Genomic DNA, 27,870 nt, shown 5'->3' on the forward strand with positions numbered 1-27,870 from the left:
ACAAAGAACCGCTGTGCTGAGTTTTGGGTAAGGTTTCCAGCTGCAGACACCACCCTATCAACATGCTTCTAACTCAAATGTCCTGAGCTATTCCTGACTAAACTGTCTGAATGTTTTGCTGGGTGTTTTGTCCTCTAGGCTTCCAAATTTTTGTTCTGGTTAATTTGTTTTTAGGGATGTATAAAGTGATGAAGCAGGGATTGTGAAAAAGAGCCTTGCACCCGTAATGGGCTGCTGCTACACTACCAACCATGTTTTGTGTTCTTGCAGGAGTTCTGCAAACGCCTGACAGTAAGAAACGAGAATATAATTTTGCTTTGTTTTTTAATCCCAATGGTTTACCACAAAAAAACACCACTGCCAGTGCTTTGATAGAAATCCAGGCTGCTCCTGTTCCAAAAGACCCAGGTATTTTTCCCCAAAGGTCAGCTTGTTCGTGATAAAGTAGGGATTGAGAAGCCCCTTTTTTTGGTTGTGGGGGTTTTTTTTATTTGTTTGTTTGGATTTTTTGTTTCGTTTCGTTTTTTTTGGTTTTTTTTTTTTTTTTAATGTGGGCTAATTCCAGTATTAATTGCTTCAACTCTTATTTCACCATGGCAAAAAATAAATTGCTATAGTTGTTTGCCCATTACTATTTATAGCTTTCTCCTTTACTGACTGTTTTCCTCCTCTGCACAAGACCATAAATACATTAAAGAGCAAAGGAAGGAATGATTGGTTTGTCTTTGACACATAGGCTCTCAACCTTGTTGATATTAGTCACATTAATTAATCATCTTTTGGACTATAGCTTTTATTAATGGAAGTATCATCTGATTCAAAAAATCAGATCCTGACCACTCCTGAAAAAAATACACACTCCTGACATTAGGGTGACTTATTGATACCAATTACCACGAAAACCCATGCCAGATAGGTCAGATGTGGTTAAACTGGCTCTTGGGTTTCTGGCTTTGTCTGTCATAATTTTCCCTGATTTTCCACTTCTCTGGGAATTATTTAAGAATATTATTATACAAGTATAATGAGCTGAAGTCCCCCTGTTTCAGCTGCCTTGGCAATACTATTTTCCCCCTCCTCTGCAATGGGAAGGATCTGACTCGATTCAGCCACTTGTGTTTTCCTCTCACTGAAAAGTCCTTGGTCAGCAGTGCAGGGAGGTGCAGGGGAAGGCCCAAAGCAATTTGTGTTTGCAAACCTGCTCTTTCATTATAGCCTGTGCAGCTTTGACACTGTGTGATGCATTCTAGGGAAGGAAAACGCCATGGAGCAAGGTATGTGATCAAACCATCACTGAAATTCCTGCTCTATCTGGGCTGCCACTGAGTCTTTCTGAAGCCTTTGAGTTAGGAAGTGGCATGTTTCCTGAGAGCTGATACTCTGTGTTTTGGATAAAGTCATGGCAGCAGTGTCACACTGAAAATATCCCAGTGGATTCTTACACCCATTTAATCATCCTTTGGAGAAGTGAGGCATGTATCACTGCTGATAGGAATGCTGGGTATTGACTTTCCAGCTCTACTGGACATAGCTTAATCATACTTGGTTAATAAAAACCAAAACATAAATCGTGCTTTGTTCACTGGAACAAGTTTCCTTTTTTCCTCCTCTTTTGTGTTTTCTTTCTTTCCACCCTATGGTTTTATTTGTCTGTCTCTGATAACATGACAAATTGGAATGAAAGCACATTAATTAACTTTATATGGGAATGCTGAATTATGCTGCCTTTGGGTCACAGTTGCAAGCAGAAGCATCTTGTCCAGAAGCCTGAATTTCACTAAAATATTGCATTAAATCAGTTTAGTTAAACCATTTAAGCAATCTGCTTAAATGTTTGTTCTTGTGGATGAGGGAAAACCAGCTGATAAATATTTTAGGATGGATAGTGCAGTTACTACATTAAAGTGAATTAATATAGTTTATGCTTTTGTGATTGACCAGCACAAGCTATGTTGCTGTAATCCATCTATAAACTGTCTGCACCTCCAGCCTTTTTTGAGGCTCTCTTCCATCAAAACCAGGCAGTTTACCTGTATCCTTTGTCATGCTCTGCATGCACAAAATAAGGCCATTGCCACTGAGACAGTCCATTACACTGATTTTCAAGCACACAAAAAGCACTTTCTAGTGAGTAATTGTATATTTGACCTAACATACTATGTTTGCAATCCTCGCAGTTTATGTCAGTTGAGACTAAGCTTAATTTGTCCTTCCCCTCACCCAGAGAAGGATGTTTGTAAACCAGAACCCATGCAGCTGTGATTTCATCTTAATACCTGTTACACAGCTGAGAAGCCTGGCTTAATGCTGCTAACTGCATTCAGCTTGTCTGTGCCAAAACAGTGAATGAAAAAAAATATTTACTGTTTGTGCACAGCAGTGTAACATCAAGGATTTCTGTAGGGATGCTGTAAATAAAAAAGTTCATTACAAAAATAACCAGTTATGAGGTATCTAAGGATATTTCACTCTCAGGTATGTGTCAAGTTCGCCTCTAGTAATTTATCAAAGCTCAGGTGTGTAAGACTCTATAAGCCTGGTTTAGTTTCTCTAATGAGGAGTTCACATCACAAAGTCAATTTGAAGAAAGTGGTTTTGGGGGCAAACAGGAGGATATGGAGCAGAGCAAGGTGAGTGACTGGCACTGCAGAGGAGACCTTCAGTTCTGTTTTTTGAGAGGTGTTTGTGTGTGATATCAGTATGTATCTGTGCTTCAGACGCAGGTATGGCTACATGGGAGTGGCCAAGAGCAGGGCCAGGGACGATGTTAGACTGCTGAGGAGCAAAGATGGAAGGCAACATGGGATGTAACAGAAGCAAAAATCTGTAAGCTGAATATGGACCAGCCTTCTTTTTTAGTTTGCTGGGGGGAATTAATTCTGTCCAGCACATTTCATTTTAGATCATGTCTCTATTACTTTTTGTTAGTTTGCTTCTGCCATTTGCTCAGCTATTGAAATGACCTTTCTTACTTGTTCTTCATCTTGGCAGTTTTCATTGGGACTGCCAAGAAAACTACAATCCTCTTCCTTATTCTTCGAAAGCATAATCAGGGAGTTAAGAAGCCAAGATTAGTTTTGCTAATAAATGTGTACAAGAGAACTCCTTTGGGGATTTCTGTTTTTCTAAGTATTTGCTTTAATGGATTATGAGTTTCTACCCTCTTTGGGAGATAGTTGGAGTGTCTCGTGCTTCTTTGTGTTGTGGAAGGGAAAACACCCAGTAGGTCTGGTCATTGACTTTCCAAAAATTTATTTTCCAAAAGATCTTTTTTCACTATTTTGGCAGTGGTAATGTTTTGCTTTCCAAGGACACTACAAGACACAGCCCATCCCCTGAGGATCTCTGGTCAGTGTTATCTGTTTCCTCCAGGGAGTAACAGCAGGCATGGGAGCTCTGTCAAATTAATTGTGTCAAGGTCACCATTCCTTGCAGGGCCTGGCTGGCTTGCCTTGGAGAAAGGGACAAGGGTCTCGAGGTAAACAGAAATTGCTTTGTGATAATGAGTGTGCATTGAGAGATATCCAAAATCCTTATTTCAGGTTGCTTTAGGCTGTGTGAGAACACATCTCAGCATGCCTTTGTGTGTCAGCTGGTGCATTGGAAAGGCAGGTGGAATTTCCACTTGGGAGCAGGGAACCTGCACAGCAGCCCATCACACAGCCTGTTAGCCTCTGTCCAAAAAGGGTGAATGGATCCAGCCTGATCAATGACTTTGTGCTGGCTGCAGCCACAGATTACTCTGAGACCATTCATAAATTATGGTTTAAACAGGAACATTTTTCAAGGGCTTGAAGCAGCTAGGTGCATAGATTGAAATAATGCAGTGTCATGGTAGTTTTACACTGTGTGTCTGCAGTGTGTGGTATTCAGCCTCTGCTGTTGGAAGCTGCCATCTGTGCAAACAGTTTAACTGATACCATTCTGAAAGAAATTTGATGAGTGGCAGAATAAAAATAAGTTATTTAATTAATGCTTTGGTTGCACATATGGACGTGTAATCCCTGGCCAGATGCATTCAGACATTTTGGGTCTTGTACAAGCAGCATGGTTGGTCTTTAGATAGCCAGTGACAGGCACCCACAATAAAGTTAATACTGCCAGAACCCCCTTTATTTCTGGGGGGCTTAGGGCGCTCTGTGTGTGTGTATTTCATCCCTCACCTCCCCTTGTGTTTCTGTTTTTGCCTTTTCAGTGCAGCAACAACCCCTTCAGCAGAGGCCCTTTGGATTGCTTTGATATAACATTCAAAAAGATCAAAGGGAAAGCAAGGCTCAGCTGGTGGCCTTTCCCTTTAAAGCAGTGACTTTTAGGCCATGTCTCTGCTACAGATGTTTGCTGGCAGGACTGTGTCAAGCCAGGTTTGATGGGGAGTTTGATCCCTGTCAGGCAGATTTGTGTGAGCAGATTGAATTTTTCTGCTTGTGCTGCATGCGTTTGCCTGGCAGGAGTGAGCAGTGAATGGGCCTGGCTGTGCTCGTGGTGCAAGGGCAACTTTGTGAGTTCAAAAGGAATTTTGCACATGGGGGACCCTGTCCCTGCTCATGCAGTAGTGCCCAGGCTGAACAGTGCTCATGGATGTGGCTGTGCTGCCTGGGATGCAAAGCAGCTGAGCCCTTAAATTGATACTGCTCTGTTGGCAAAGACTCTGAAAGAAATGTAGAACAACTCTCTGGTGTTGAACTGTGCTCTGTTTTAGGAACTAGTTTAGCCTGTGCTGGCACAGAAACCATCTCTGAGGCAGGCTTTTTCCAGTTGGAATGGGTTTATCCTCTCTAGTTTAATTCTATCTCATTTGTTGGAAAACCTTTCTATGAAAGCAAGACATCAGTTTCCCCCCCGTTGTTGGGTTTTTAGTGGAAATCCTGCTGTGAAGATCAAGAGAGAGAAGATGGATCTCTAAAATGTGACTGGCCTCAGAAGCCTTCCCATTTTGGGTGGAAATGCAGTGCTACAGTGTTTGCCAGGATGGACCATAATTCCAGTGTTCCAAAAGATGTTCCCTCTTGGTAATGACTTGAACATGTCAGTAATTTAGGTACTTAAATGAAATCCTTTCATTTTCAGGATGTTGAGTTTGCAGTGCCAAGAAGATGCATTTTGGGGAAAGCAGCTTATTTCTAAATGACTAAAATGGAATTAAGGGCTGCTGAGGATGAGCCTGACAGAGGTGCTGCTCAGGACACACATCTGTGCCTACAACCACCATGCAGAGCTGCACCTCCATGAACAGAAAAAGAAATGGCTCTAATTTTTGCAATGTGAGCTGCTCTTGGCTTGGTCCTTAAAATTTAGGGTGTGATACTGTTCTCTCCTGCCACAATTTAGACATAATCTAGATTAAATTGCTTTTTGTTTTATTTAATTTCTTACTGGTTTTGTCTTTTTGGTTTGATTTCTCTTTGCATAGACAATAAAGATGGTCCAGGTTGTGGATTACAAGAGAACTCCAATCCATATTACTGAACTCCACTACTGTGAATTCAGGTAAGTGCTATTTAAGCACAAGTTTTGTTTGGTTGGGGTTTTTAGTAAGAGAAATTGACTTTACTGAGAAACAAGCTTATATGAATGCACTTACTGTTTTCTAATGCCTCCATCTTTTTGAACACAATTGGAATTTACCCCTTTGCTAGATGTTTTGCTTTTATTTTATCTTATGTTTTAATTTTTATACTGTTGTTAGGTTTATTGAGCTTCCAGTAAAGGATTTTTTTTTAAATGATTTGAAGGTGTGGGGCTTTTTTTAAAGTATGGTCTTCAAGCCTACTTTTGCAACAACCTACTCAGCTGGGTTTGAATCAGACTCATTCAAAGCTCTCTGAAATCAATGGAAAACCTCCACAAGGTTTCCTGAGCTTTGGCTGAGGCCTTTTTTTGAGAGCATGAGAATGAAGGCATTTTTGGTTTTCACTGTTGCATTCTTAAATCTGAATAAGCAGAAAATGGGATTTATTGCTAATAGAAGCAGACCTACAAAAACAAAGGACCTGTAGTTCTCTACTGTAAGGGATATGATTTGGCAAGATGTAGAGCAGGTAACTTACAATGTGAAAAATGTAGACAATGGGAATTAACTGCAACCAAATGTACCCTGGAAGCACAGCTGTAATTTATAATGCAGTCAGGAATGCACTGCAGGCTCCTCGATCGATAAGCTAATGGGGAAAAAGCCTGCAATTAATTACAAATCAACTGGGTCAATATCCTTTAAATGAAAGATATGAAATTGCTAACATTTGGATTAAACTTCTTTGCCAAGTGTATTTATAAACCTCATATAAAATATGTTATTTATAAAAAGAATAAAAGCTCCTTTCACTGTTAAAAGGCAGCACTATGAATGCCTGATTTCCTTTTGCTCTAAAAATTCAACTGAACTGACTTTATTTCAACAAGTTTGCTACTGTGTATAAAAGAAGTGAAGTAATCTTTTACCTTTAATTCAAGACCTTACAGAGAAGCACAAGAGCTATAAATAGGACTCCCAGGGTGATGCTGCCCATGACTTCATGGTCAAAACATCTAAAATGATGAAAGTTTGTGCCCAAATGGTTCTCCTAGTAGATGTCAGGACCTGAAGTGCTCTGACTGGTGATCTTGGCAATGTAATACCTTGTTATATTTAGAGAAATAGCCCCAGAAAGGGCAGCCAGGGCAGGAGGAGATGGGCTAATGCTGGCATTGAAGGCAGCTTGTTGTCTGTGGGGTCTCAGCTTCAAACAACTCTGAGCCTTTACAATTTGCTAAACTGGGAGTGCTGCTTACCTGGAACCCTTTTCATCTGGCACTGATGATTTTTTCCCCATATATATTCTATAACACTTCTGCTTTTTATTAAAAAGGTGGAGGAGAATCATTGCCAAGGAGGAAATAATATTGTTAAACTTGTGAATATCTACATTTTTTGGTTTTTTTTTAGCTAAGTTTGTTTCATTACCTTGCTGTATTGTTTTTATTGTCTTTTTTTAGGAGCAGTGGAAATCAAAGGATTGCACTGTAATTATATAAAATGAAAATGAAAGTATCATGTGGAAAGAGGAAGAGGACCTGGAAGAGAACATGGAAGTGGGTGAGCACTGATCTATTGAAAGGGGGCCTTTACAGAATGGCAAATGTCTGGAGCAACTCCTAGCAGCAAGTAGAGGAGAAGGGGTAGTTGCCAACTTTGTTGGACTTGCCTAATTCAGAAGTACCTTGAGGTGAATTTTTCTTTTCCCCTTTGACAATTCTTATTTAAAAAAAAAAAACAAAAAAAAAAACAAAACAAAACAACTTCCTGAAGCCCCTTTATATTTACTGATCAAATACTGATAAATCAAGGTTTTCTCATTTATCACAGAATCAGAGGATTGACTAAGCTGGGAGGGACCCACAAGGCTCATCCAGCCCTGGCCCTGCACAGGACCACACCATGTGCCTGGGTGCATTGTCCAAACACTTCTGGAGGTGAAAATTATATCATTATCGTTGTTTGTTATCACAGCAACCAGAAATTCCTATGCTATTTTACCCTTTCAGTATATTTTATATACATCCCAGAAGTTGTCGTGCCAATTACTTTTCATCTCCAGGCTTTTAGTTCTTGGTCATTTCATCTTTCTGGAGACTGAGTTCTGATTTGAGCTCCTATTTCTCATTTGCAGTGACAGGGAAAAATATTGGTCAGCCTCACTTGGAAGTGAAATTCTTTATATAAATGTCCAAGCTGTTTCTTTATTAATTAATTTTTTATATATTATATAAATGTCCATAGGCTCCTTAAAAACAAAACAGAACATTTTAAAAAATTCCTGAATGAATGGCTGGTACTATTTTAATAAAAGATAATTTTAACACAACACTGACAAATATATCACTGGTTTAGTCACAATGTAAGTAGCATCACTGGTGATGATACAGACACATGCAAATTACCAGAGAAAATGTCTGAATTTCACCTCTATAGACATAGCACTGCAAAGCTAATACTGCTCTTCTTTGAGGTAATTTCTTGTCTGATGCTGTATGTTGCTATTTCAAGAAATAGCAGCGGTCAGGTGTTTAAAAGAGTAAAAGAGAAGAAAATATTTATGCCAGTATTGCAGGCTTCTTGTGCTTGTTTATTTGACAACTAAAATTCTGTGACACACTGCAGTACAGCCCTTCAATGGCTGAACAGCTGGCAAAATAGAACCCAGTCAAAGCAGCTTCTTTAGTGGGTTAGTTCTCACCATACAGACATGTTCTTTCATCTAAATCTCGAAGGTAGTGCAACATTTTTCTTTCAGAAGGTTGGAGCAGGGCTAATCTATAGTTTTTATGGCCCTTTTTCTGTTGTGTGCTATTTCCAGCAATGGGGGTGACTTTGCTTAATGTCAGCTGCCAACACAAGAAGTCAGGACAGCAACAAGCCCCTGCCTCTGTCAGAAATACCTGCGTGAAGTGGGGAGTGTCTCTGTGTGCTGCTTATATCCAGTGGCCTGAATCCAAATAAATAATGAAATAGCATTTCTTGCTTTGATTTCCAAGTGTGCTGTTACTTCATTCCATGACCTTGCTCAATTCAGTTCAGCTTACCTGTTTGTAAAATGTGTTCCATAATATTCGCTTGATTTACTGTGATTAAATCCTCTGCTATTAGTTTAGGTCCACTTTCTTCTTGTTATTTTATACATCATAAGAAATCAAGTTTTCTTCTTTGGAGAAATTATTACCTTCACACATAGGGTAAACAGAGTAGCACAAAATTCTAAGATGAATTAGGGGAAGCTGGGCAGCTGGGAACATGGAAATAACATGGATATTGTTTTCAAAGAATGCTGGAGGTGTCGGGTGTTGAACCAACACCTGGGAATTCGTCAATATTGGGCTATCTGCTCTTTTTTCTAAAGGGGCTAACCTGATTTTTTAACAATTTGTTGATGCATTTTAGGAAATCCTTGAAAGTGTCCAAAAAATAATTATATAAACCGTATGTCTTTTGTGTGAACTGTACAAACTGAGCCATAAAAACCAATATCTGGTAGGAGTGAAGTTTCTTAAACATGTATTTTATCAAATTAACAAATGAAAACCTGTGTTTTTTTAAATTAAAACAACAGCCAATTTGTCATGAATTTTAATATAGACTAATCCTTGACCTTTCCTTCTTGCATGTCCTCACATAATTTGCGTAATGTGTTTTAACAGTTACGTACATTTATTTAAATGCTTTACCTGGAATCAAATACTCTTTTTGATTTAGATATAAATTAAAAATACAGACACTGTTGATGTTACGCCAGCCCATAACCAAGCTCAGTTGTTTGGCTCTTATGAGACAGCAGTGTGACAGTGCTGCACATGGGCTGCTTGAAGCCAGCTACTGGAAGGCGTGCTGTACACAACATTCTCCTGGATTTTTAAAAACTGTTTTAGCATCCTGACACACTGCCTCTTTGGTATAAACTGCTGCCAACAGTAGATGCAAATTTAGCGTGTCCCCAGCCTGCTTTGTGAAATTATGGCACAACCTTTTGAAACTATGCCAGTTTAGGATAGAAGGGAAAGCGCAGCTAGCTCTGGCTTGCTGCTGTAAATGTAGAACATTGAAATGATGATTAGTGGGAAATTGGTGGAATTCAGGCCTGCCCAGGAAGACCTAAGAGGGAAAGGAGGCAGAAATAGGTATCACAGTTCTGGCACTTGATTTGTTTTCTTGGAACCTGATTTTCCTCTGCCTGAAATCTGCTAGAAGTTAGGGAAGATCAATAGTGTTTGATTGTGAGACTTGGGCAGGAAGGGAGTGCTCTAGGTTGTGCTAACATGGGATAATTTGAATTTCATGCTATTTTATTCCCCTCTCTTTTTTCCTCTGCCAAATTCACTTTACTTTGGCACTGTTTGGTCTGTGACCTTTCCATCTTGCTTGCTTCTGGGGTTTGTTAGTTATTTTCCTTCCTTACCTTCATCATCTAACCCAAGTGCTTGCCACTGCTTACACATCTTTCTCCAGGGGTAGGAATCAGAATTCAAACCCAGGAGAAAGTGCTTGGACAGCATTAACAGTTGAACCCCAGCTAGTGGGTAAAAATTAGTGGACTGAAGAGTTCGTCAATACTCTTTCCCCTTATTTTTAGCATAGTTAAATGGCAGCTTGGAGACCCTTCGTGTCACTGGGAGACAGGACAGACAAGAATGAAAAGAAGCCTCCTGAGAGCTTCATTTTAGTGTGTGAAAAGCTGTGCTTACTCTTATTTTGTCCTTGTCACTATTTCATCCTCTTTCCAAATGCCCCTGTTGCTGCCACTTGCCTTTCTCAGCTGCAGAACAGCAACAGCACATCTGCTACCTGATGTTGGGGTGATTCTTGGTTTGAAATTCCTCTGAACGCACAAAGTGTGAGTATTGCTTATCTAGTTATTGCTTATCTATTATTATCCTAGAAAGATTCCACCATGGGCATTCATTTTAATTGCTTTAATTAATCAGAAATCCCCTCTCCCCTGCAGTTTGGAAATGTGGATGTATCTGAATGGCATACAAGCAAAATCTGGCTGGGGAAATGCTGCTATGGACTGAAGGTATATTGATTTCTCTCTTTGGTGCAATGTTTATGACAGGTGATGTCAAGGGAAGAGAACAGTTACATCACTTGTGCAGAAGAGCCTTCAAAAGAAAAAAAATCTTCACTAAAACTGCCAGAAATACCCACAATTTCATTCTGATCATTCTGATCATTGAGGTAACTTAATCCTTCTGTATCTGGTACTCTTTGTTTTGTGGTTGTGTTATAGCTGTGCAACAAAATTGAAAAGTAATAAGTAGCATGATTGGGGTGAATTTCATATAATGAAATTGAAGCATATCATTTCCTTAAAAAAGTTAACATGGCAAGAGATTTAAAATGTGTGTTAATTTTAATAGATACAAATTACTGTAATCACATCAGGAGATAAATTACTATAATCATGTCCCCTTAAATCTTTCAGTGATTATAATGCCCTTGTATCAGTGTCATGTTTCTAACAAGAAATTAATCTCTTGCCATGCGTGGTCTTTAATGGGTATAACCCTGCATGTTGGAGCCCACTGCTCTTGGGTGGGACAGCTATCACTTTGAGTGCAAAAAACAAGATGGGCAAAGGCAAGAGAAGTTACAGGAGGTGGATATGGAAATAGGATAACTCTGAGTCGTCTCTGTTGCAATGCCAGGTCATCCCTTCTCCTGTTTGGAAACAGCTGCAGTGATTGCACAGGGATGCTGGAATCCAAGGAGGCATCCAATGCCAACATTGACTTCTAATTTAATGAGAAAGGTGTGGAGAAGGGAAAATCTCTCATCCTGGAGGGCCCTGAGATCTGTGTGATTACAAGGAGGTTTTTTTTCCCTGCACTGCTGTAGAAGCACCTTGGAATTCACCAGCACACACTACCCAGAGATCCTCTGCAGAGAAACTGTGCCCACGTTACTCTGGGTATTTATAATGACAAAAGAAAATAGCTATGACAGTGGAAAGCACCGGGGTTTTTTTTCCTACAAATTTTAAGGGTAAAATGCTATACTATTTAGTTCCTGTTTTCATCAAAATCCATGTGGAGTTTTTAAAGTCAAAACAAGGGAAATGTTTTACAATATTTTCAGTGGGGGAAAGGGAAAAGGAACTGGTTTGCATTTGAAGCTTCTGCAGCATAATCAAAAGGGCGTTCACAATTTATAGATGATTACTGTGCCAGGGACTTTTTCCCTTCTTCCTTTTGGGTCAATTTTCAGGGGGAAAAAAAAAGTTTGAAAAAAAAGGAAGTGACTTTCAAACTGATTTGCTTTTTTTCAACTCCTTGCTTGATAGCAGCTTGGCCAACCTATAATTTAAATAACTGTACTTTTGGGAAATACATTGTCCAGTGAAATATTTTCCTTACTTCCTCTTAATGACTGGGCCTGTTCATTGAGAATAAACATGTAAATAATGTTATTACCATGGAGCAGAGTTAATAGCCTCTAATAGCCTGGAACCTGTGAATAATCATGCCCATGAGGACCTCCTTACACAAATAGTCCTGGTAAACCCAACAGGAGTCTTCATGTGGTAAAATTACTCACACAAGTGAGTGTTTGAAAGGAAAATGCCATTGCTCCTCTCCCACATTCCTCCTGCTCCTCCATGAAAGAAAGCCAGCACATGAACATCAAAAGGCATTTTTGGTCCAATATGTCCCAAATAAGGATTTCATCTTAGACTAAACAACTGGTTTGAATATTTGCTGTAACTACTATTGAAAATGTTTTTAATTTTTTCTATTCACTTTCTAGCTTTTGGTTCTTGATTTAAATCATCTGTAGTGCTCCTACTTAATTTGTTCACTCAGAATTTAATGTTTAGAACGTCTGTTTAATACACTTTAATAACCTCTACAGTTCAGCTGTATTTTACTTAAAAAGCATTCATTACTCTAAAAAGGTTTTGGAATGAGTGATTCATCAAAGAAGCTAAAATAGCTCAATCTTGTGTCCTGCTAACAAGACACAAGATATTTGTTTAATTGTAAGTGCATATTCAAAGCATTTACAATTAGCTGTAGCACAGTTATGAAAGAAATAGTGTCTAGAAGGAGCTGTCATTTTTGTCTGACATGAGGTTACTTCAAAAGGCACAATTCCCCTGCAGGTACTGAAGTTATCCAATTACACTTCTTGTTTGTTTATTATAATTAGTGTGTTTTGGTAGAGGTTTTTCATGGGGAAATGAAAACTAGCTGATAAAACAGCTATTTTCCTGAAGCAGGTAATAAAACTGATCACAATAGACCTGTGAGTTCTGGGAGCAGGTGTGCAAAATTTCTTATGGTGATTTTAGGGAGGTTGGTTTGGTTTGGTTTTGTTTGGTTTTATTTTTCTACCTTATAATCCTTGATCCTAAAGGTAATATAATAGCTTTTCATTTAGGCTGATTGTGAGTCAAGACTGTATCTGCTGAGCAAGTTAAGTGATGCACCCTCTAATTAAGTCTCTGCAGCACTTTCCTCCTACATAAATGGGCTGGTGGGTTCCTGGTTGTTCCTGTGGCCACCAGTGCAGCTGAGGGACCCATCTGAGTGGCAGGTACTTACATCTATTTGGAATTTTTAATCACAGCCTAACACTTGTCAGCTTCAAAGCACACACTGTAGGGAAATTAGTGTCACATCATGCGATGCAGCAGTTGTAGGGCTGCAAAGAAAACAGATTGTTCGATTATTTTCTTTCTTCCATGGCTAAGGTTAACTGCCTGGACAGCTGCAGTGGAGCCTTCAGGGCACGCTGCTTTATCTGATTGGTCTCAGGCTTGATCTGGCACATGAAAGGAAATGTGAGGAAGTTTCCAGCAGAGATCATTTTGCAAGTCCAAAGATAAGGGCAAGGTCAAGTTCACTTGTGTTTCCACGGTATCTGGTTACAAACATCAGCCCCAGTGCCACGCAGATAATTCCAGTTTAGTCTGGCTGTGCTTTGCACCTTCAGCAGATTTGCCTTGCTGGAGTATTTGTCATGTTCTGTTCACCAGCATCAAAAAGACCCACCACAGTAAAGCAAGAGCTTTTACCTTTCTCAAAAGGCGACTTTTCCTTCTAGGGACCAAACACATGGTGATTTTATCCAAGTTCTGATGTGGAACTTGGCCTGGTGTTGTCAGACTCCCATGGGGCTACAGGGAAATGTTAATGTTTGGTTAAGGAGTAAGTTGTTATTATCTGTGTTACGCTATTTTAGCACATAAGGTTTCTCCTGTAGGAAATTACCATTTCTTCCATGCCTTCAGAACTGTGGGAGTTGCTGCAGGAGTATACGAGGTGGGAAAATAGAGCTGCTGCTTCCTCTTTTTTTTAGTTTATTTTTTAAACAGTGTCCTTTATGGTTATTGTGACTAGTGTGTGAAACTTGAGAGCTGTGGCCTGAGGGTGGAAGGAGCTGTCTCTGCCCCATGAGGCTCACCAAAAACATTTCCTGAGTTATGGATGAGCATTGCCTTACAAAACCCAGCCCTACACACTGACCTCCCTCTGAAAACTGTTGCAGTCTCAGTGCTGGCTCCTCAATTTGTAAAAGTTTATCTTAATTCCACCAAGGTCTTGGGGAGATTTCCTAACTACTTTTTAATTTCTTAATTGTGTATATTGTTATGCTGCAATGCTTTATGGCTTTATGTAATCAGTGTTTCTTATGGCAGAGTTGCTGGTTAGTGGTGCATTTCAGTAAAAAACACAATTCAAATTCTCCTCTTAGCTGTTGCTACAAGCAGTAAATTCTGTGGTTAAAGGAAAGGAGCATATTGAGTGAGCCTGTGCACTCTTCCATTCCATCACCTCGAATGCTGGTTTGTGTATGCTGTGTGTGAGGAACAGGGCTGCAGTGTAATGTGCATTTCTCAATTTCTTCCACAGAAAAACAGAAGCTGTGAGGGGTTTTCTGTTCTTTTTTTTTTTTTTTTTTTTTTTTTTGAAGTCTGCATTTTTCTTCATTTCAAGAAGGAAAGTTGTCATCCCCCAAAGTTAAAAATCCATACATTGAAATAAGCTGGCCTTCTTTCATGAAAATGTTTGCTCTCTCTACCATGAAAACAGAAGATTACAAATTGGCTGTAGAATATCTTGATAGCTCTCATGTAAATTATTCTAGCACTCATATCAATAAGCACAGTCAGTACACTGGGTAGAGAGATGCCTTTCTGAATCTTTTTGGGATCTGTTCTCAGAGAGACAATTACAGTGGTGCAAACTATAATATAATAGTGAAATTAAGGTGAAGTGAATGACGTGCTGCTGCACAAAGCTTGAAGAGATAGAGCACTGATCTGTTAAACATGAGTTATGGTTTTATTTTTTTTGTAAATTCTCCAAGATTCTGGTCTGGTTTTGATTTTGGAATGGGTGGGTAGTGGTAGTTCTTTTGTCTTTGGAAAAGCATCTTTTATAATTAAAGAGGCACCGTCCTGGCATGCTCTGGTCACTTGGATGGTTATTAGGGAGAGCTGTGTGCAAGCTGGCACTAAATTAAACCCTCAGTCCAAATCCCCACTGTGCTCTGAGAGGGGACTCATACCAGAAGGAGCATGTCATGTCCTCATGTCTCCTCTGCTGACATTATTGAGGGCTGGGAGGATTTCCTGGGCGATAATGATGGGTCCATGTCCAGCTGTCCTGCAGCAATCAGTCCAGAAGTGGGAGCAGTGTGCCCAAAAGGTTCAGTGCTAGGTGTCAGGGCAATTCCTTCACCATTTCTATCACTTCATTTACAAATTCTGACTGTCCCAAGGCATTTTTCTGCTTTCCTGTTTTGTTTTCATGATTTTTTTCCCATGAAACCATGTTTAGCTTCACGTAGTGCTTTCTTCCAGGGAGAGCTGAACTCCACACAAATTTATCCCGATCAATCTGTGTCCAATCTGTTACTGGCTTGATCAGATAGAAATGGATGATATTAGTGAAGCTGGCACATTGCTCCTAACCTTTCCTGATGGCATATTCAATACTTGAAAATACCAAAGATCTAAATTTAAACAACATCTATAAAATCACTGTCCCTTTTCCAAGAGATATATAATATGTGTCTCATGTCTCTAAAAGTCTTAATTTGAAAGCATGTGGTTTTTGTTCCCATTTAACGTCTAGGGAAAGACATATTCCCCCAAAGTACATCCCTAGCTTTCAACTTTTCCTCATTATTTTTTATGCTTTTTAAAATAAAAGTAACAAGCATTTGCCTTTCAGTGAACCTGTCCTTCCTTTTCAAAGCAGAGATTTTTTATTATTGACTTTGAAAGAGCAAATCAATCCCACTAAACTGCCACACTTTTTATCCTAATTTTTTTTTCATTTGCTGTGTTTCTTATTCTACATCTGCGTTAGTATAACTTTGGTTTTTTCCCTTTTAAACATAACATTAATACTCATTTATGTCTTTTTACTTTCCAGCTTTATGAAGGCACTATTGACTCTCACCTTTGTAAATGTCTGCCCTCGAAGTTTTAAATGTTTGCAATAAACACAAAATTTTGCTGCCATCATTAGCAGCCATTAGCCATAAATTAGCTGCTTCATTTCAAGTTCAACTTCCATTTCTCCTAAAGTACCATCAAGAATCCTCTCCTGTCCAGCTTTATACTGGTGGAGTGGAGAGATGAATTTCAAAATTTTAAGAATTACACAACTGTAGTTTTGACTGCAGTCAGGAATACACCCTCATTAAGTATTTTCTTCCTTTTCTTGGCTAGTGTAAATCCTTTGGATATTTCTGACAGTGTATGCCCCCTGGAATGTCTCTGCTAAAATAACCAGACATTCCAAGACGTTGGTGGCAAGATCCTGAATCATAACTGTAGTAAATTTCTGGTGGGTGTTGCTGCCTTTTTAGATCTCTGTGGGAGATCCCACCTTTAATCCCTGCCATCAGATTCTGCTGTCGTGACTGTGACTCTGCATGGGAAGAGCCAATTCTCCAGGAACACAATTTATTTCAGTGATGTGCTCGTGTGACCTGACTGATTCTGAGGTGAGAGCACTGACATCAACGAGAATCTGGCTGGATATGGGCTCTTATTTTGTTCCTTAGTGTGCTGTAAGTATGGGATGGACTAGATGAAAGGCAGCAGTGCTTGTGTTTCTTTGATAATCTGAATTTTTAGGTTCTTCTCTCAACTGTTTGAGTTTGAAAAGCAAAGACGGCCAAAAGGAAATTGTTTTGGAGAGAAGTGATAGCCAATCTTGGATAGTGTCAAGGAAACCTCAGTGGTGTCACAATTCAGTCACCAGGAGGTAAGAAAAGTTCTAACAAGGTCTTCCATGTGAACCAAATTTATCTTTTAGAAATTCTGCATGTTCTGTTGTTGATCTGTAATTGATATTCAGCATCCACACACGTTTACACCAGGTGAAGAGCAGAGGCTGCCTAGGTCTCTTGGGAAAGCAGATTGCACAGCAGGTACAGCAGCTTTTCCTCCCTGTAATTCAGACTTTCCATCCCTTTCCTCTCAGGTCCATGAGGATTCCTCACATGCTGGTATTTGTGCTATAGACATTTATCTTTTTCCAAGGTTTGGGAAGAGAAGTGTCAGCACCTTCTCTCTGGAACAGGAGGGATACTTGTCTGAGATGGCAAGGTGATCTCAAAGCTGCAGAATAAGATTAAGAAGTCTTGGTCAAAGGGAGAGGCTAGAGCAATATCAAGCCACCTTAGAAGATTTGACTTTAGTTACAGAGACCTGCTACCCTCAAACACATTGGAAACCACACGGATAAACTTTGTCAGGGTCAGTCTGTGGGGAGGTGCTGTAACATAGGCTGCTTCAGAAACCCAAATGTTTTGTTCTCTGATTTTTAATTTTTTTTCCTGCTTTCTACCCAAATTAATTTCTTTGATGAAGTTGCTCCTGATTTAAACACAAACGTGCCAGTCCCCTTCTGTTCCTGTCTATCTTAGAAGAAGCATGAGGAGTTCAGCTTTTCCTCACTCAATTTTTAGTAAAACACAATAATTATTTTTTAAATAGAAAATAGACTCAGGCTAGGGATCTTACATTTTGAAAGGCACCATTTAAAAAACCAAAGACAGATGGTCTCTTGTACCCATAATTTCTTCTTATAAAATGCAATTTGAATTATTCTCAGTGGGTTCAGAATATCTTTTTTTTCTAGGCATGAGCCAAGGTTTTTTCCCTCCAGCCTACAGAGGAATATACACTAGATAATAAATACATGATGCATAATTTGTTGCTCACTGTGAGATGCCTCTTAAATATTTTGTTTTCATTGTTTACATGTGCATATATTGCAAGCTAACAATAATTCAAGCCATATTGAAAAATCATGTACATTATTCAGGCATTTTAGTGCATAGAATCCAATAATTCTTTTACAGAATTGACAGAAAGTTTTAAAGATGCACATTTCCTGGTAAATGAATCCTTCAGTATTTCAATACATGCTGCAGTTAAGACCAGTAGGAAGGATCAAATGCAGTGGCCCTACAGTGGTTTTAGGACAGCTGTCTGTGCTCTGAAAGCTGCTAAACATCCATCTCTCCTCCTGCTTTTACAAATTCTGCAATCCCAACACTGATGCTGTACTTGACTTTTCCATTTTAATATAAGAGGGAAATGAATTTTCAAACAGTGATTGTTGATTGAAGGTTCTTTTTTTTTTTCTTCTCTGAAAGGTCTTTCTGGCCCCTGATTTCTCCAAGTCCTGGAAGCTTAAAGCCAAATGCTCCCATGGGGGTGGTTTAGGTGGATATGGACTTTCAGGAGGGATGTTGAGATCAGTTTTATGTTCAGCAGTAAGGAAGGGACACAAAACTCTTGTCTTTGTCTTGTCTAAGTCAATGGTGGCCAACAGCTCTTCCTCAGCAGCCTTGCATGGGCTGACTTCTGTGTGGGGTAAGGATGAATCTGGGGCTGCTCTTCTTGATGACAACAGAAGCCAATGCCAGGAAAACTAATTCACTGTATTTCCTCCTGGATCTTTCTTACATTCTCTAAAGGAAGCTGGAGGAAATTCATACCGAAATCTACCAAGGGATATCTAAAAAAGACACCATCTGACTTAAAGTCCCTGAGCCAGAAATGGCTGGGACTTGGGAGAGGACACCTGGAAAGTGTTGATTACAGTCCTATTACAGTCTTATGTGTTTATCTTTTATAACAAAGGGTAATTTTGCTTCAACTAGTACAGCTGTCTGTATGTCATGCAACTCAGGTTTATATGGATTTATTGATAAATAGTGGATATTCACATGTCCAGTGGTGTGATGCAGTGTGTGTGGTGCAGCTCTTCCTAAATCCTCTTTAGAGCCAAAGGGGAGGAAAATATTCACACAGAAAGTGTTTCAGAGAAACCTTGGGTTCTCTTTGTCCAGACAATCCTCCCTGCAATGGCAGCAGGATGGATAAAACAGCTGAGCTGGCTGATATAAACTGCATAGTGTTGTGTGGTTCCACACCACCACTGAATGTCCCCCCTTAGCACAGGACATGCAAGGTCTGGTGTAATGAAAATTCATTTTGTGCTGCTTCAAACACCACACCATCTTTAACAGCCAGTAACAATGATAATGCAATTATTCTGTTTCATGGCTCTGAGGAGAACAAGACACAAAGGGGTTTTTGTTGGGGGATGTGAGGCTTTTTTGTCACCGTTAAGCTGCAGTGTAAAATTTGCTGTATGAGGGGCATCTCCTGTCCCTCCCTGGTGCCCAGCAGGGTGGATGGGCAGCTCTTTGTCCCTGTGGGCAGCTCCACCCTGGTGGCTTTGCCTGTGCTGCCTGCACAGAGCCCAGCAGAGGAACAACAGGCAGAGATTGACCCGAGCAGGGTGGGGTGGGCTGGGGAGTGATGTCCCACAGTTTGGCAGCTCTGCTGTAAATGTTTGTGACCGAAGTCGCCCCTTGGGCTGTGCTGGAGCTGCCACAGATCCCGGTCCCGTGGGCCTCCAGCCCCGCCTGCTTTCTCACTCCATGAGAGAGAAGCAGTAGAATAACAAAAGAAAATTTCTGACACTTTTCACTGTTTTTTTCCCCCCCTCTCTCTTTGTCTGGGATTATGCTGAATATAACTTAAGCCCTAGTGCCCTCTTCTGATCTTGAAATAGGTGTCAGTCCTCAACACACCTGTCCCTGTGGCTCCCCCTCTGCAGCCAATTGTTTGAAGTTAGGCGAGCATTTGGGGACACAGATATTTTAATTTGTAATCAGCTTTAAAGCTTTCAACATTTACTCTGATCAGAAACAGCAGCTTAGGCATAAATTAGCCTTTTCTATTTTAAAAAACAGCATTTTTTTTTTTGTCTCCCAGCAGGGGCAATAGGCCTGATGTGAAGTCCACAGAAGTGAAGGGATAAACCCTTATCAGCTCTGGCCCAGCCCCTGACACAGCACTCAGAGCCACTCAGGCTGAAAGAGGTAAACTGCTACAAGATCTTCAAGGAACAAAGACTGATTAAGGATAATCTTGTAGAAAATGTTACCTTTTTTTGGATGAATTTAACATGGGAAATACTGGTAAGTGGTAGTTGTACAATTCCTTGGCTTTTCAGTGCAAGTAGCCCAAATTTAGTTTGTGTCCTTACACGCAGGCATGTGCAATGTGTATTAGGTATATCTCTGACACTCAGCTGCAGGCTGTATGAATTAGTTCATTCATCATTTCCAGGCTGCCACCTCTGGGATGGAAGGCAGCAGCTGGCAGGGAGCACACTGCAGTTCTGCACAGCAGCCCCAAAGCCAAGCCAGAAATTCTGCATCCAGGTTCTATTGTAGGGAGGTTCCACACACAGGGAACTAGAAACCTCTTCTTTGCAAAAACACACACTTCCTTTCTAAAATCATATGTTTTACTGATAGCCATTGAAAAAAAAATTACAATATTTGCCCACAAGGCATATGATATATCCAAAGTATGCTAAATGTTGCTAAATCTTCTAACACTAAATTTGCTGCAAAATAAGGTTATGAATTAATTTTCACAGTCCTGGCTTTCCTAGACTGTGGCTGTTTGCTTATGTTTTAAGCAGATAATATTCTGCAAACTGAGAGTTGTGCAACTGCAAATAAACATTCTCTACTGACCAAACTACTTGTTGATAATTTTAGATGGGAATTTTTGAGAGACTGATGGGCAGATTAACACTAAAGGCCTCTCTAGCAAGTGGTTTAACAACACATTAAGCAACAAAAGGGATATTTATAGCTCTTTGCTGGAATATGAGTTTTCCAGCTCTCTATTGCCATCTTGAGTCCCTGCCTGCCTTTGACAGAAAAAACCAAATTGGGTGTAACACGGACAGAGACAAAGGGAAAATCCATTTCCTGTCCTGGTGGCCAGAGCCCTCTCCAGTTATCAGGTGAAAGTCATCAGGTGTCAGAGGAACAACATTATTTACTCCAACTGAGATTATACACCCTGTGGCACTGCAGGGAGAGCCGGGGAGATGCCAGGGCCGTTTGATGTCAGTGCAAATTTGCTCTTGCACAATGAGGCTCTTGGAAAGCAGCTGAGCTCAGGGCCCAGGGGGATTATTGGACATGTGCACCCTGCAGACACCTCTGGCTGTCAGGGGAGCTAGCAAGAGTTTAGAATATATTTACAGGTGGATTGTAAAATTCTGAAAGGGCTATTCTTCCTCCTATGCAGAGGTTTTGATACCATTCTCTTTGTCCTTTAATTGTCCTTGACAAATTTCTCACCTTCCTCTGAGAATCACTAAGGTGGGAACTGCAGCACCTGATCCATCCTATGATATTTTAGTAGGTAGTTACAGCACACTAAAGAAAACCTATGGATTTCCAAGTTCTTTGGGATACATGCCATGAAAAAAGCCTGAGGCCCTTCCTACGTGGGCATTTCTCTAAAGCCTGAGGCCTTTCCTATGTGGGCACCTCCTGCTTTCTACCTCGTAATGCTCAGACTCTTTTTTTATTGGTTTATAACTTTCAGAAGTCCTTCTTTTTATTGTTATTATTCCTTACTCTCTCCCACTGCCCCATTTCACACTTGGTAGCAGTGTTTTTAGCCAGTTTTCAGAGCTCAGTATTTATGAGTGTCCCAGCAGAAGGAATACATTGTGAGATCATGGTTACTAATTGAATACTTGGTGGGGGATCTCTTCCCCTCCACTGAGTGCTTGACATAGACTGAAAATAAGTTGCTAATACTTGATTCTAATAAATCTACTGCCCATAGCCTGTTTTAGAGTCTTAAGTGTATTTGGGCATAATATCAGCAATCAGTACTTTCCTCTTCCAAACAAAGGACACTGTTTGAAGGAGCCATTAAAACTCCTTTCTAATAAATCTCAGAGTGGCAGCTGACACTAACACATTTTGAGCTGGGCTAGCAGAGGGGTAGATTAAACCCTGATGAAAACAGCCTGGATTTTCCACCCTGCTCTGTACTGCAGCAAATATTGGTCCTCCCTCTTGCTTTGCTGTCCTGGGTGTTTCTGCAGTGGCAGGCTGGTACAAAGGGCTCCTGGACCCCCTTTCCTAGGGCTGGGGTGAGCTGCAGGTGCCATTCCCCAATGCTCAAATGCAAATAAAACTCTGAAGGTGTCAGGCCTCTGGGCTGTGACTCCACAGAATCATTGGCACAAAGGAAAATTGAATGTTATGTGAATAATTTGTGCTGGCTGCATCTGAACTAATGGTGTCTCCCCAGGCCTCTGGGAACCTCAGGTGGTTTATTACTGATTTCAGAATTGCTTTGCACTCCTAGATTTGGGTGCTTCCTCAGGTATTGGTGATGGATCAAACTTAGCATTTCTTCAAAAGAATGGCCTCATTTATTGGATTGTGCCTTCTGTGCTCTGCTGGCAATGGCCTTCCAAAGAGGTGCTCTGGCACAGCCATCCTGGGCTCCCAGAATTCACAGAGCTGATTATTTTTAATAACATTCTTGGAATAATCTCTGGATGGTGTATATTTGCATCTGTATTGATGTCATCACACTGCTGCAGCTCTGTCTTCAATACTCCTTTTTATATATTTCCTGCAAGTGCCACATTAAATGATCATGGGATTCTTGGAAAAGCAACAGGAAATTATATAATGGTGCCCACAAGTCTGTGTATTGACTTTTCCACAGACTTGCTGGTCTCTGAGCCTAAAAATTATTGGTAAAACAAAGATATTTGATCTTCTTTTCTGTTCTTGATTCTTCTTACTGTCTGAGAAATTGTGTCTTTTGCTGTTCTATTATGAAAAGAGAAAAAGGATAAAAAGAGCGAATTGTAGAGATTATTGTGGGTTTGATTATAAGGATACTTGTTTAATTTAGTTGCTTTACATTCTTAAGTAACTAGCAGCAGGAATTCAGATGGACACACTCTGTCCTCTGCAAGTAAACTACAACTGGCACTGGGATGAGCAGAAATGTCTGTCATGGAATCACAGCTTTGGTACAGAACTTGTAGGACATTAAAAGAAATAATTGCCTTTTAAGTCTATTTCAGTACATTCAAACCATGAACAATAACCTGTAAAAATGGAGCAAAGCTGCAGGGAAACCTGTTGTGGCATTGTTTCTCAGTAACCTTACACAGGTTGTGGAGAACAAGGCAAAGGTTTCTATGGAAAATTGCAGAAAAATACCTGATGCCAATGTCACAGAAACAAGAAAAGCTGTAAGGTCTGGGCTTTAGGCCATGTCTAAGGGGTTCTCAAAGTGATTTGTGGAATGTTTTGAATATTTATAGCTGAGAATTCAAAATATTTCTCTTTGTTGGCCTGAAAATAGCTTTGCTTTTGAAGATACAGTGACTCTTTCTGGTTTGTGGTGATTTTACAAAATAACTTTCCCCTCTTCTGGGTTTAGCTTTTATCTGAGGGATAATATATCCCCTAGATGCTGGAAATAACCAACACATTACACTGCTTACAGCCTGCCAGTCTCATTTGGGTAATTCCTTCAGTGAATTCCCTTCTCATCCAGGATGGTTCCTTGATCAGGCCAAGATGGGTTTCCAGTTTCCAGCACGTTCCCTGGGTGAGTCCCCATCCATGTGTGGCACTGTGGGGTGGTGGCACTGCCAGCTCTGCCAGGAGCCCTCAGTGCTGACAAATTGATAGCACAAACCCAAAGGAAGGCCAAGAGCAGCCAGCCTGCTCTGAAACCAGCAATGGAGCCTTTCTCTGTGCTGAAATAACTCTAGGACCAGGAGCAGTCTAATCTTACCAGGGTGAGGTCACAAAGCGCTGCTTTACCCTGCAGCAGCACACTTGACTCCAGCAGCAGATGAAATTAATCTCTCCTGATCTCTCCACTGGGACTGCTGGATGCTTTCCAGGGCTTGGGCAGGCCTGTGGAGCATCAGCTCAAGCACTTCAGGGCTCCTGGGGTCTGAGAAAAGACACATCCTATAAAAGCTGCTTCAGTTCTCCACTCAGGGCTGGCAGCTCTGCAGAGAGCAGAGGATGCAGGGCAGATATTTGAGATTTGCTTTACTCCTCACAGGACTCAAACCAAATGCAGCTGCCGTGGTTAGAGCTCATCAGTCCCACATTCACCCTCTAGAACAGAGACAGTCGTCCTAAAGCATTAAGGTATTACATGGTAATTTAAACAAACAAAACCCAAACACATTCGGGGTGTGACTGCTGGGAGTATTTTAACTCCACATGAGATTATCACACCTACTGTAATTCCTGAGATTCCTACTTCACAGTTAATTGAAATTGGATATTAACTTGTATTTTCTGAATGAGAACAGCCTCTCTGGCATTTATTTTGTTCAGATACACACCTTGGAATAAAACTGACAGTGGCTCAATGTAGTAATATACTGAACAGAAAGTTTATTGAAAAATTGTTTATTTTCCCCCTCTCCAGCACAGAACCACTGTTTTTCTGTGCTTCACGAGCTATTTGCTTCCTACTGCTTGGGAGTTTAGCCTGTCTGGAGTGACTGCAAGTGAAAACAAAAAGTATTGGAAACCTCTAGTGTATTTGCTGAAAAAGTAATCCTCTTTAGTTGTTTACCTAAATCTTTTCCCAAAGTAGATTTTTGTCGTCACATTATACGACTATCAAAAAGATTTGGTTCAGCTGAGGAGGAAAATGAGGCAAATGTGTTTTGTCATGATTGAGAATGAAGAAAAATTAAGTTTCTTTCCATTGTAAATATTTACATGTTGGATAATGTAAAAATTTACTTTGAGGTATTTACAGTGGGAACACAGACTGTTTTTTAAATAGCCATAATATTCTAAATGTTGTTGCTAAAGCTTGGTGACTCTTTCTTCTCTTTTTTCTGACAGGTTGTATGATGAAATGCCAGGTAATACACTTTCAGGGCATGAAGCATCATCCTGTTTTATTGGTTTAATCAGTGTGAAAGGAATGATTTAATTCACTATCCAATTACATTCCTGAGTATGTTCATTTTAATAGGCTCAGTATTTCCCTAATTTATCTGCTAATCATTAGAAATGCATTTGGCCTCAGCTCAGAGGCTGCTGTGTCCTGGGCTTCAAGCTGGGATTAGCACAGTTCTAAGAAATCCAGAGCAAATCTGAGCAGTGGAATCAGAATATTCTGCACACACTCAGGTGAGAGCAAGAGGGGCTGATGGTTTGTGTGTGCTCATCTCCACAGGTCAGGACATTCCCTGGCTGATGCAACTTCCTTAGCAGGGTTAAATTACCAGGAAAAGTGCACACAGTGACAGAAAATCAGTTTATCATGCAGTTAAACTGGCCTTGCACTTGTAAGTTTTTGAGCTGGGTGAGTACTTGTAAGTACTTTGATTGTAGTGGCTGTACAGTAAGTGGTTGCAACACAGACACTCTTCTCTGAAATAAAAAATGTTTTTCTGGAAATTTACCACCTGGTAGGAGTCAGGAAAGGGTGAGATTTACTCGCAGCATTATCACAAACTTGTTCAGCACAAATCTGAAAATTGAATTTATAAATCAGGGATTAGTTTTGCTAGGATACTTTCCCCACAGCAAACTAAATGCCTTGAAAACATTGCTCATCCCTCTTAACTAACAGAAAATACTCTTTATTATTTATTTATAGAATTATGAAGAGTATTGATTTCTGCAGTGCTATCTATATAACTAGATGTTTATTAGAAATAAACCAAACCTGAGCAGTGAAATTAAAGAGATTTTTTTTTTTTAGATGTCTAAAATTTGATCATATTGTTATTTGGACCTGCCATAAAAACAGTACCAAGAAGGTTTCTAATAAGTCTCAGGGCATACTGCTACATAAGAACTTCTCTCAAAAGTAATCTTTTTTAATTTATGAGTAGTGATTCCATGAGTCTTTATTTCCCTACAAAATGCAGTGTTTGGACATGATACAATGTTCTGTTTCCTGTTTCCAGAGCTCTCCGGAAATAGGCTGGTTCCCAAAAAAAAGAAAACTGACAATAAGAGTTATGAATGGTCCCAAAAGCAAACTCCTGCTCTGCAAGATTAATAGAAATAGTTCAGTCTTCTGCAGTAGTGTCAGTAGAGTTAGATAAGTTATATAAGTCAGAGAAGATTTGGGGTCAAGAAGAAAAGATAAATAACTTAAAGTCCTCCTATAATCAATATAACATTTTGTTACAGCTACAATATTTAGCAAAGTCCATATAGACACAACATAGTTTTGATACATCCATGGGAGAAATGATATCATTTTAACAGAGCTCCTTTAAGTTAAGGAGTTAAAATATCTGTTTTGATCCCCTCTTGGGGAGACACATTTTCATGTTCCAGGATGAAACACTTGTTGCTTTTTGCTTTTTATATTTCTAGTTCTGCAGTGAGAGTTGATTGACAAACAGCAAATGCCATATGCCTCCTCCTCACCCTGCAACCAGAAGGTTGGGGTTAAAAGTGAGAGGGAAAAATGGGAAAAGAACAAATGAGAGCACAAGAAATTTGGCAGCATCAGAGATCTGTGCATACAATTGCTGAATGACACATTGAGGCAAGTCAGCTTAATTATAATTTATATGTGGTAAATTTCAGGATGAAAGCATTTTAGAAACTGAATCCCATATTGGTATGTTGCATTATCCTGAAGTGACCCTGGGCAGCCAAATGTTCTTGCAGTCTGTCCTTGGCTCCTTTTTTGCATTATACAGGTTCCTAAGCCAAATTTGCAAAGTTAAACATCTGAGCTGTAAATAAAGATCCCTAAAGCCTACTGTGCTTTCCTTATTCTAAGAGTCCCTTCACAGTATGGCCTCAATTCAGTTGAGTACTTAATATGTACTTAAATCCCACTTAAATCAATGGGATTTAAACATTTGCTTAAATGCTTTGCTAAATCATGGCCTATTAAACTGTCTGTGTTGGAGATCAAACTGTAATTTATATTGCTGTGATTTCTTCTTCTGGTGTTAAACATGAGACCCCAAACTACATTTCACTGTAGACTTGCTTGACTGAAGCTGAACTGTTTAATGGGAATTTGTGCAAGACCTGTATTCCTCACGTGTAAGAAACAGATTTTATTCATCTTGGTCATCAGCTGTTGTAAAATTATGTTTCTGATAAAGTGAAGTCAAATAAGCTCTGTTTAAAGGCTGAATGTTTCTCACACACCATCATTTTGAAGATTAACAGCATGAAATTTTTCTTTTTCAGTAATGAGTGCAACTCCTGGTTAAACCTGGGAAGATACAGTTATTTGTACAGAATGTAGATACGTGAAAATATTTGTAGTGGAAGGAGGAAGATTTTTATTCTTCTGCTGATTTGCTGGCAATCTCTTCCTGGCTTTTTTTTTTTCTTTTTTGCAAATGCAACCAGGGTTAACAAGAAAAACAGCCTTTTGTAGCTGAGGAGGCAGCAGGAAAAGGAGTTGCCAAAAGAGCCGTCAAGAGTCTCCAAGTAATTGGATGTGTGGAGAAAATATGTCAAAATTATTGCAACTACATATAGTATAAGTTTTTTAGAAGGAAGTCAGATGCTCCGCTATGCCTGGGATGCCCACAGAGATTACTCTGGCCTTATCACTGTTTTTTTGGAAAAGAGTGAAGATGAATGGTGGGAAAGTGAGGACACTTCTTGACTTCTTCTCTTCTCTGCTTGTAGTGGAAATCAGCCAAAACTCCAGCTCATATGCCAAGAAAGCCCAAACGAAGAGATGAGTGGAAAATACCAGATGCTTAAATTTGTCTTGGATTTTCTCAAAACTGCTAAGACTGGTTTTCTCCTTAATTGGCCAAATAAGGGATGGAGTGCATTTCTTTTTCATATACAGATATTTCTTGGATCCTATGAGTTAACCACCTCTAGGGCACGGCTGTCCTTGCCAGTGGAGGTGACAAATGTGGCTTTTTTGGACGACCTGAAGAGATGAGTGCTGCAGAGGACATCTCATCCTCCTCACCCTCAGCACTGCTGCCCTGCCAGGATTCCCCCAAGACTGAGATTCCTGG

The 27,870-nt window shown here is 40.0% G+C and overlaps 1 long non-coding RNA gene across 1 annotated transcript; it reads left to right on the forward strand.

Annotated features, from left to right (window-relative positions):
- Positions 1-26,436, forward strand: LOC134425017 (uncharacterized). Its single transcript, XR_010029563.1, has 10 exons — positions 1-27; positions 5,411-5,487; positions 6,973-7,072; positions 10,584-10,705; positions 16,352-16,489; positions 16,623-16,752; positions 19,785-19,990; positions 23,367-23,471; positions 24,743-24,762; positions 26,237-26,436. It is a non-coding gene; the product is annotated as an uncharacterized LOC134425017 (long non-coding RNA).
- Positions 26,437-27,870: the final 1,434 nt, after the last annotated feature.

This window comes from Melospiza melodia, chromosome 15 (genome assembly GCF_035770615.1).
Source record: "Melospiza melodia melodia isolate bMelMel2 chromosome 15, bMelMel2.pri, whole genome shotgun sequence".
Classification (NCBI taxonomy): domain Eukaryota; kingdom Metazoa; phylum Chordata; class Aves; order Passeriformes; family Passerellidae; genus Melospiza; species Melospiza melodia.